The sequence below is a fragment of the Falco cherrug genome, chromosome 1 (assembly GCF_023634085.1).
Source record: "Falco cherrug isolate bFalChe1 chromosome 1, bFalChe1.pri, whole genome shotgun sequence".
NCBI classification, from domain to species: domain Eukaryota; kingdom Metazoa; phylum Chordata; class Aves; order Falconiformes; family Falconidae; genus Falco; species Falco cherrug.
The window spans coordinates 5,321,491-5,330,656 of NC_073697.1; the positions used below are offsets into that span (position 1 = coordinate 5,321,491).

The 9,166-nt window shown below is 38.2% G+C and overlaps 1 long non-coding RNA gene across 1 annotated transcript in view; it reads left to right on the plus strand.

Moving 5' to 3' along the window:
* Positions 1 to 9,166, plus strand: part of LOC129735259 (uncharacterized) — a 73,815-nt gene that overhangs the window by 955 nt on the left and 63,694 nt on the right. The window contains exon 2 of the long non-coding RNA XR_008730679.1: positions 4,520 to 4,561. This is a non-coding gene — a long non-coding RNA (uncharacterized LOC129735259). The remainder of the gene's footprint in view (positions 1 to 4,519; positions 4,562 to 9,166) is intronic.

Below are 9,166 nucleotides of genomic sequence, written 5' to 3' on the forward strand. Positions count from 1 at the left end.
AATTTAAACAGATTGCGTGAGCCTAGTTGCAGCCTGCCAGGAAAAAAACCTCAAAACAAACCACCACAAAAACCTCACAGAAAAAAGTTTCCCTACCAAAATATTTGGAGCTCCTAAAACATATATGAACAGTATTTATTGTTAGTGTGTTCTGTGCTTCGCTCTGAGGAGCCCACAGCGGCGTGAGGGGGCTGCCAGGCTCCGCACACAGCCAGGCCTCAGGCGAACAGCCCAGGCACAGGCCGCTAGGCCCCATCCTTGTAACACACCTGTAAGGCTGACCTGCTTGGGAAACGTTTCCTCCAGCTGCCACAGCAGCTGCTGACACACGTCCCCGAGCGGTGCTACTGAAGGTAAAGTGCTTTTTCTAACTTTAATTTAGAGCTGTCTCAGGCTTTTAACTTAAAGCTTCAATAACAGTTCATGAGTGGAAGCGGTATATTTTTTTAGATGCGCTATTGCATAAAAGCTAAAAATCTGGTGAGATTTGTTGGTAAAGGAACAAATTCAACCCCAACCATTTATTTCACATTTAAATTGTATGTAGTTATTCCTTTCAACGTTGGTTTTTGGTTTTTTTTTAATATGGAGGGAGTAAGTGGATGAAATCTATGATATAATTGGTGGGATATGCTGAAGAAATTTACGTTTTTTAGTATTCAGTCATGAGGCTTGTCATTCAGTGCTTACGCTGAAGGTTTACACATGTGCTTATACCATCCGAAAATTATAGTTCCATGGACTGACAAAGACATCAATAATGGTATACTTGAACATCATTCTGGAAAGATAGTTTGTGATTATGTAGACAAGAGTTAAGTTAGGATCATGACTCTCAGTCCTTAAGAATGGCATAGCTGTAATATTCAAGGATTTCAGGGTCTCCAAATAGTTCTAACATGTTTTTGCAGAAGTACAAAGTTAGTGAAACCCCTTTCCACCTGTTGCTGGACAGCTGAAGAGTTTAGTGACTGGAATTAGTCCAGAAGTATTACACAACACCAACAAACATAAATCTTATATTTAGCTACTTACTTACCAACCCAGAAATATTTTTTTTTCTTTTCATTTTTGTGACTTCATAAGGGGGAAAATAAGTTTTGGCCTATGTTTGCAATCCATAATTAATAGAATATAAAATCTGTCACTGTAATGTGTCCCTCATTTACAATTTTTTTGGACCCTGTTCTAATGTTGGTGACAATGTTGTCTCCTGAGGTGTTTCTTCAGTACTCTTCTGTGAACTAGAATCGGAACTTTTTACTGGGAGTTATTGATGGAGAAATTTTCCCTTAAAGTTTTGGGAATGCCTTTCTAACAGCTAATGTTTTCGATTTTTGAATTAGGATTTCAGCTTCTCCTTAAGCTACGCTAGTAAATCAAGTATGACTTTTTTTTTTTTTTTTTTTTTTTTTTTACATTGTGCTGTTTTGTCAAAGATAACTTAGAAAATGTTTGTAAGTTGTAAAAGACCATATTGTACCATGAAAGATCTGGAAGACAGCAGAAGGCTTTGCTGCCAACCAGTGTAAGAAGAAGAAGAATGAACTAGTGATGCAAGAAAAATTCACCATTTGCATAAATGTAAAAATAATTTTCAGGCTAAGCCCCTTCATGATGTTGGTATAAGCCATCCAAATCGTGGAAATTTCTCAGAATATTGCCTTTTCAGTGAAGACGGAATCATTGAGACCACTGAGTTCTGCCACTGGTAAGTGTAGGAACTGACATATGCAACACACCAAGTTGGTATTACCAGGAGTCTGTGTGAATTTCAGTCAGGGAAAGAGGAAATCCTGTGGCATACTACCAGTTTAAAGACCAAAGAAGGGTTCTAAATAATTAAACTATAAATCTACCCTGAGAAATAACATTTACTTGGAAGTTTCTTCATGGTATTCTGCTGCCTGTTTGCACCATCAGGGTGGGCGCTACAGAGACCGTTTTTAGTATATCTGCATTGTGATCTTCCTGGATTCCTGAAAAGCCAGTAATAACAGTGAGGGCAACAACAAAAGCCTTCTGGAGTTGTCAGCTCCTGCTCACAGTTAAATGAACAAGATCAGCTGTCTGAAAATAAGACAGCTTCCTAAATAGGGAGAAATGTCTAATCCCAAATTTGAGACAAACTGAGAATGGGTATGGAAGTCTTGGCCTGAAAACATATGGAAGTCTTGGCCTGAAAACAATATAATCATTGTAAAATTCTGATGTACTTGTTTATCTGAAACAAGACCAGTACCTTGTTTTGTTTAGAAACAAACTATTGTGCACATCATTTTATATAAACACGTGTCTGGAAACTGACCCATGAGAGGCCCTCTGTATTTCTGCAGCAGGAAAACCAGTGAAAAATAGCAGAATGTTCTTTTTGGATTTCTTATGCAATGTACAGGAGAATTTTCCAGTGCAGAAAGAAATGCCAAGAAAGTTAAAACACTGCACAAAATCACAGAAAACAACAGTGGGTCATTAGGCAATTAGCTGCAAATGAAGAATTGGTTTAGCCAGTTTGAGTTCTGTGTTAGCAGTCAGTGGAAATGTAGTTAGCTGTCCTTTCTTCTCTCATGAGCTCTTTTACGTAATGGTTACCTGTTGTTAAGATGAAGACTCATCTAAATTGCAGCTCCAATGCAACAGGCTTCTTAATTAAAAACACCCAAAAATATTCACAAGAGTTGTAGAGGGAAAAGAAACTGAAACCCAAGGACAGGAGCAGATAAAATAGAGCAGCATCTGAAAATTGCCAGAAGCATAACAGTGAGTGGGTGAAATTCAGGAAGCGCTGACAAGTAAAATGAGGAAAGGAGTAGTCGGGATTCTGAGAAATAGGATTTGTTTAGCAGTGTGCAGTTACTTGAGTAAGAACAAGGCAATTAGTTATGAGATTTTATTACTAAATTTGAGGAATAACTGTTTTTAGTGAGAAAAATCCCACTTCCACAATGTATCATTTTTTATGACATTTAAAATATGAAGATATTTATGAAGCATTCTTAAAAATTTTCAGGCTTGGAAGAGCTGATAGAATCCATAATTCAACCTCAAATTTTAATGGTCATCAGAGAGTAAAAAATGGGGGAAAAGCCTGGTAGAAGAAGTCTAAAGTTCACTTTAAAGGTGACATTTTGGAATTTGCTAGGCTTCATAAATGAAAATTATCGGTAATTTATGAGATTGCAACCTTGGGAAAGAAAACAGAAAAGAAAATCTGCTGAAACATGCAGGGGCAAAGTAGAGTAAAAATTATGAGGAGATGATATGATACAAGCAGTTACATTGTAGGGAAGAGCTAGGCATGCACTTAATGGAAGTAAATAAACAAATGCAGTGGCCAGTTGTAATGTACAAGAGCAAAAACCTTCTTGACAAAGCCAGCAAACAGGGACAGTACAACCCTATAACGGAACAATGTACAGCACCTTGTGCAATGAAGAGTATTTCAAAGGAAACTTTCAAGGCCTCTCAGCTGCCCATGTTCTCCCATAACTTGAGACATGGAGGCTCTTCAGAGAGCTTGCCAGACCAGAACTTCTGTGGCCACCAAGACAGGAACAGGGGAGAAATCCCTCAGCAGAACCCTTGTTGCACAGTCCCACTCTCTGTGTACAAGTGGTGGAGATTCCCTTTGGTCCCCAGAAGATTGTTTTGGCATTAATTTCTGAATGGGACCATGTGGATGACGTTATGTTTGTGTGGTACCTAGAGTGGCTCGCTCACCTCATTCCCCACTGTTGTTTGCCTTAAGAGCTGAGGGCTGCTGACTGGATCCCTTTTAAAGTGGGAAGTGCTACAACAGATGAATGTGAAAACTAATGTCACATTAAAGGGTTTGGTGCGGGGCGGGGGGGGGAAAAGAAAAGAAAAGTTGTGGGATGAAAGTATGTAATTGCTTGGTCACATCACCGGAAAATGATTTCTGCTTTGTGGATAGGTGAATTAGATGTGGAGGTAAAACCTGACCTTGAAAAGGTAAGCTAAATAACTATTTTTTGACAAAGAATGCTTATTCCAGGCCTCAGGAGGAGTATATAAGCTGTAGAACAAGTTCCAATAAATGAGGAGGATACATTTCAACATGTCTTCTTTTGAGATATATATGTACAAACTAGTCAATAGTTTGTCATGAAGTTACTCCTTTGGTGGGCTTACTAGACAAGAGCAGATAGAAAGAAGGGATGGGAGAAGTCTTCAGGTCTCATCTCAAAGGAGCAGAAAATAAGCATCCTTTACATACCAACTTCTTGCCTCTTGCAATTATAGCCATTTAGCTGTGAACCTCTGAACCTCTTTGATACTTAGAAAAATGTGTATCTGTACTGGAGTAAAATATTCTTCTTTGAGGGAAGGGCAAATGATGTATTTTGAGTGAACGGAAAAACCCCTGTGCTTGCTTGGCCCTTGTCTTGAGCTGCTGAGCTAAGCAGAAAAAAGAAACCTTTGGAAGAGGTTGCTAATAGCCAGTGATGTGAAGCAGCATTTCATTTTATGATGTAAGTCTTTCTCTTACCTCTTACAGGGAGTCATTTTAAGATGGAAGAGACGTTCTCTGAAGATGAAGGTAAATTGTTTCTCCTTGAGATCTGAGGAGAATTCTGCTTTTCCTTCTTATTCTTATTCTTTTTCTTTTGATGATGATTCCAATAAGCAGTATGATAGACTGGATATAATTTGAATAATATAAGAATTAATATATTTTTAAAAACTGATGCTCAATACATTTCCCACCCTTAAAAAGACTGCAAAAATATTGATTTATTTTACAAAACACTTCAACATCACCTACTGCAAACCTTTAGAAAAATGGCAGGCATTACTCTTTTAGTATGAGGGTGCAAAAAGTACCAATGATTACTAGTATTTTCCTTAACCAGTATTTGGCATTGATTTATTCTTCCTTAAAGAAAACTTTCACAGGAAGAGTCAACAACAGTATTCACTAACTGTATTTATTAAAAAAAAGGAAGAGAGATATAAATATCTAGAAATAGTCTATTGTTCTCATAACTTGCGGTAACAGATGCCAACATCTGGGGCTCAGGTCTTTGTAGCCCCATGAATCTTCTTCATGAAGTGTGGGCTACATATGAACAGCTAATTAATTTTTTTTCTGTGTCCTTAATTATGACAGAAATGTTAGAATCAGCTACAGGGACAGCTGTCACCCTTTATTGTGAGACAATGAGTAGACATATTCCACAAACCTTTGAACAGGTGCAACTTAGGTTTATTAAAACATGATAGCAGTAAGTATTCAAGTATGTTAGGCGTTGGGATCTGACAGGGCGATCACGGAGACAGAATACGTTAAATATTTGGAGATGTCAGTTTGGCTCTCTACCTTGAGAGGCAATGTATAAGCTGGAGCTACTGTCAGTTTACATAAACTGATGTCTTTCAGGGAGGTCTGAGGTACCACGGGCAGAGTCATTTGAGATATAAATTAAGAAGAGGTTTCTTTTATCACCACTGTGGCATGCTTGCCCGCTTTTATGTGTAGGGATCTGTACAAGTGTAACTATTATATTCTACTCTACTAATTCCATTTTACCATGTACAGTATCCTCTGTTGTTGGTACTTAAGATACAAGGTTAGACACTTAGCATTTTTGTCTGACCTTGGAATTTGGGGAAAAAAGAGATTGTCCTACTTTCAGATTACTGTATTATCTTTTGTATTGTGGTGAGAATATGAGTTTGAGCCCTTTCAGCATTCTGGAGGAGGGGTTGTTTTCAGGAAATTTAATTGCCATGAAAAGCCTTTTGGCAAACAGGAATGAGATCCGGTGCAACACTGCAGTCTGAATGCCTCAAAGGTTTTGCCTTTTTCCTGAAGAAAAAGGTGGTGTAGAACCATGATTGATTTGACAATTAATTGGCGAGATGCTACCACTGTAAGCTATATTTTACTCAATCCTTAATTCTGGATAGATCAGGACAGTAGCTGATATAATTTTTGCTAACAGACATCAAAAGCTACAACTGTGTTTAGGTGTGACTTTCAAAGAACAGCCTTTATGTCACAGGGCCATTAGAAATCCATGCTTAAAGGGGCTTAACTCATTAGCATTTTGTGGACCTGTAAGGAAAGACAGCACTGTATGTCAGTGCATCATTTCTGAAATTGCTACACTTTCACACTCTGTCAGAGTATGTCTTGATTCAGGAAGGCTGGTTGTTAATAAGCAGTGGATAGGAAGTATGTAGGAAAGGCAATTAACAGAGCTGTGTGTTGTATGTATTCACAGAGAAGAATCTCATAACAAGTCATAGTGAGAATGGGAAAGGATAGATAAATTTTGTGTCAGAGAAGAAATGAGCTGGACCTGCTGGAGCAAGTCCAGAGGAGGGCCACAAAGCTGCTCAGAGGGCCAGAGCACCTCTCCTGTGAAGGCAGGCTGAGAGAGTTGGGGTTGTTCAGCCTGGAGAAGGCTGCAGGAAGACCTTAGAGCAACCTTCCAGTATCTAAAGGGGGCCTACAGGAAAGCTGGAGAGGGACTTTTTACGAAGGCATGTAGGGATAGGCCAAGGGGTAATGGCTTTAAACTGAAAGAGGGTAGCTTTAGGTAAGGTATAAGGAAGAAATCCTTCACTGTGAGGGTGGTGAGGCACTGGCCCAGGCTGCCCAGAGCAGCTGTGGATGCCCCATCCCTGGCAGTGCCCAAGGCCAGGCTGGATGGGGCTGGGAGCAACTGGTCTAGTGGGAGGTGTCCCTGCCCATGGCAGGAGGTTGGAACTGGAGGATCTTGAAGCTTCCTTGCAACCCAAACCACTTGATGATTCTATTATTTTTAGAACTGTAATCCTATATTAGGATGAAAGAATCTCCTGAAATCCCTGTGATTGTGTAGTCTTAAATAAATTTATGCTCAAACAGAAGTGTAAAGAACTAGTCCTGTTAACCCAGTGCAGGATCCTTACCTGGTCTCTCATTTTTCCAATTAATTTGAGTTTAGGGAAAAGAGAAATTGTTATAAGCCAGAGAGCAGCTGGATCAGCTGATAAAAAAACTTGCTGGTGTCTTGGTGTATGACTAGTTTTAACACATTTTACTCTGTGTGTTCTTTCTTTGTGCTGAATGGTTATTTGTGCGTTTTTCTCTCATTTTGTAACTCTGACAGCTTCTTTATTTCAACCTCAATCCACTAACCTTATGTGAAAAAAAAGCAAAAGAACAAAATGTTTATGAATTATTGTGCTATTTATCCTTCATAATGTGCCTTTTCCCTTCCATACTGTAACTGCCTTGACTGCTTACTCTGAATTCTAAACTGTGAGCTATGAATCATTTCTTACTCTTACAGTGTCTGATACAGTTGGACCATCTCTGCTTCTGAGTGTTCTTGTAATATACGCTTTTCTTATAAATAATAAAATCAGATAAGGTAAACAGTGGAATAATCTCACTTTGAAACAATTATACTTTCCAAATCATACATCCTACTTGCATATCGTTTTGAATTGGCTTGCTCAAAGAGGTGCGCGAGATCTAGAGCAGCAAACAGGAGCTGTCTGTAAAAAGTGACTGTGGTTTGGGAGGTAGGGGTATTCTTGCAGTGAAAGTAAAATGAGATGGAGGGAGTTTGCAAGAGTAAAACAGCAGAAAGGGATGCAATTCTTGGAAAAGATTAGAAAGCCAAAACAAAAGTATTTTAGTTAAGTGTCTCATATTTGACAGTTTTAACCCACTCCTAACTGTCATAAATGTGCAAGCTGTCGAAGTGAAAATGTTACAAGTCTAATCTCTGCAAAGTATATCAGCGATGAGAATTATTTATGACCCTGCCAGTTAGAAAAATTTAAGTCAGAAATATGATTACTAAATAGGTAGCATTCATTTATAATTAATAGGTTGAACAAGTTCTATACACAAACTGAATAGTCAACATGTGAAAAGGATATTTTACCTGTACGTAGACTGAAGGCCTAATTGTGCAATCATAGATTCTTTTTGGGACTTAGTCTTGCTCCAAGAATACTACCTATGCCTGTGCTTTGTGTATCTGCACAACATGCAAGCACCTTGTAATTATGCTGGCTGCAAAGCTGCTGCTGGGAAACTTATATTCTTCTCTATACGTAAATGGACTGAATATTTTAGTGCCTTGTGGCAGGAGTGTACAGGGCTGCTACTGACACCCTACAGGTTTTGAGTAAAACCATAAACAACATTGCTCTTTGGCCTGAATGTGCTGAAACAATTTGGCTGCCCGTTACCTTTTTTCTCTCTCTTTTTTTTTTTTTTTTGGCCATTGAACATATTGTTCCAGTCTTCAATGTATCTGGTCTAATTATTTCTTAACTTTTTATAGACTGCTGGTTTAGCAGGATCATTAAAAACCTCTTAAATCAAGAATATACGAAAAAGATATTTTTTTTTTTAATAATTGTACAGAGAATGAGACATCTATAAAAATCTAGTTTTGAACAGTGTCTGGAAAAGAAAGACTGTGAACAGCCTGCAAGAGGTTTTTCCTCTTTCTCAGAATCCTCTTGGTATTTACTGAATATTTTGTTTTCTGAGTAAGAAATAATAATCTTTAACTAGTCTACAGTTTCTGTGTTTCTGGCTTTGTCACTCCAATACAGTTGTAATTTTGTCAGCACATGAACTGTATGCAACAGTGTTTCTTTGAAGTTTTATTTTGGACAGCTGTACTAGCCTGTTTCAAAGAGAGAAAATTTTTCAGAGTAATATAATATACAATCTTTCAAGACTCTCCTAAAAGTTTTACTGGTCTTTGGATCATGCCCTGGTGTGGGGAGAGGGAGGATTAGGTAGACTGAGTGCAACTAAAAAGACTCACTGAGTATACTAAAACAAATGTGTGCTTTACCATATATAGAAACAAAATCCTTTGTGAACTTGGACGTTGTGTAGATAATATTACTTACCAAGCATATGCTGTGGAGACAAAAATTTTAGTTGGTGGTACTGAGCATATGCTGAAGACTTGTATGCCTTTATTTTAAAACTTCATGTATTAAGAAAAAAATGAATAATCTGCTTGTGGAAGTTTCTTGTTAACAGTTTCAAAAAAAGCTGTCTGAATAGCTTGCTTGGATGAGAGGAGAAAAAAAAAACCCACATGAAAGGGCAAATCTGCAGAGTATGGTTGCCTGTAGAGATAAAATTTGCTGGATGTATGCCATCAAACATGTTTTA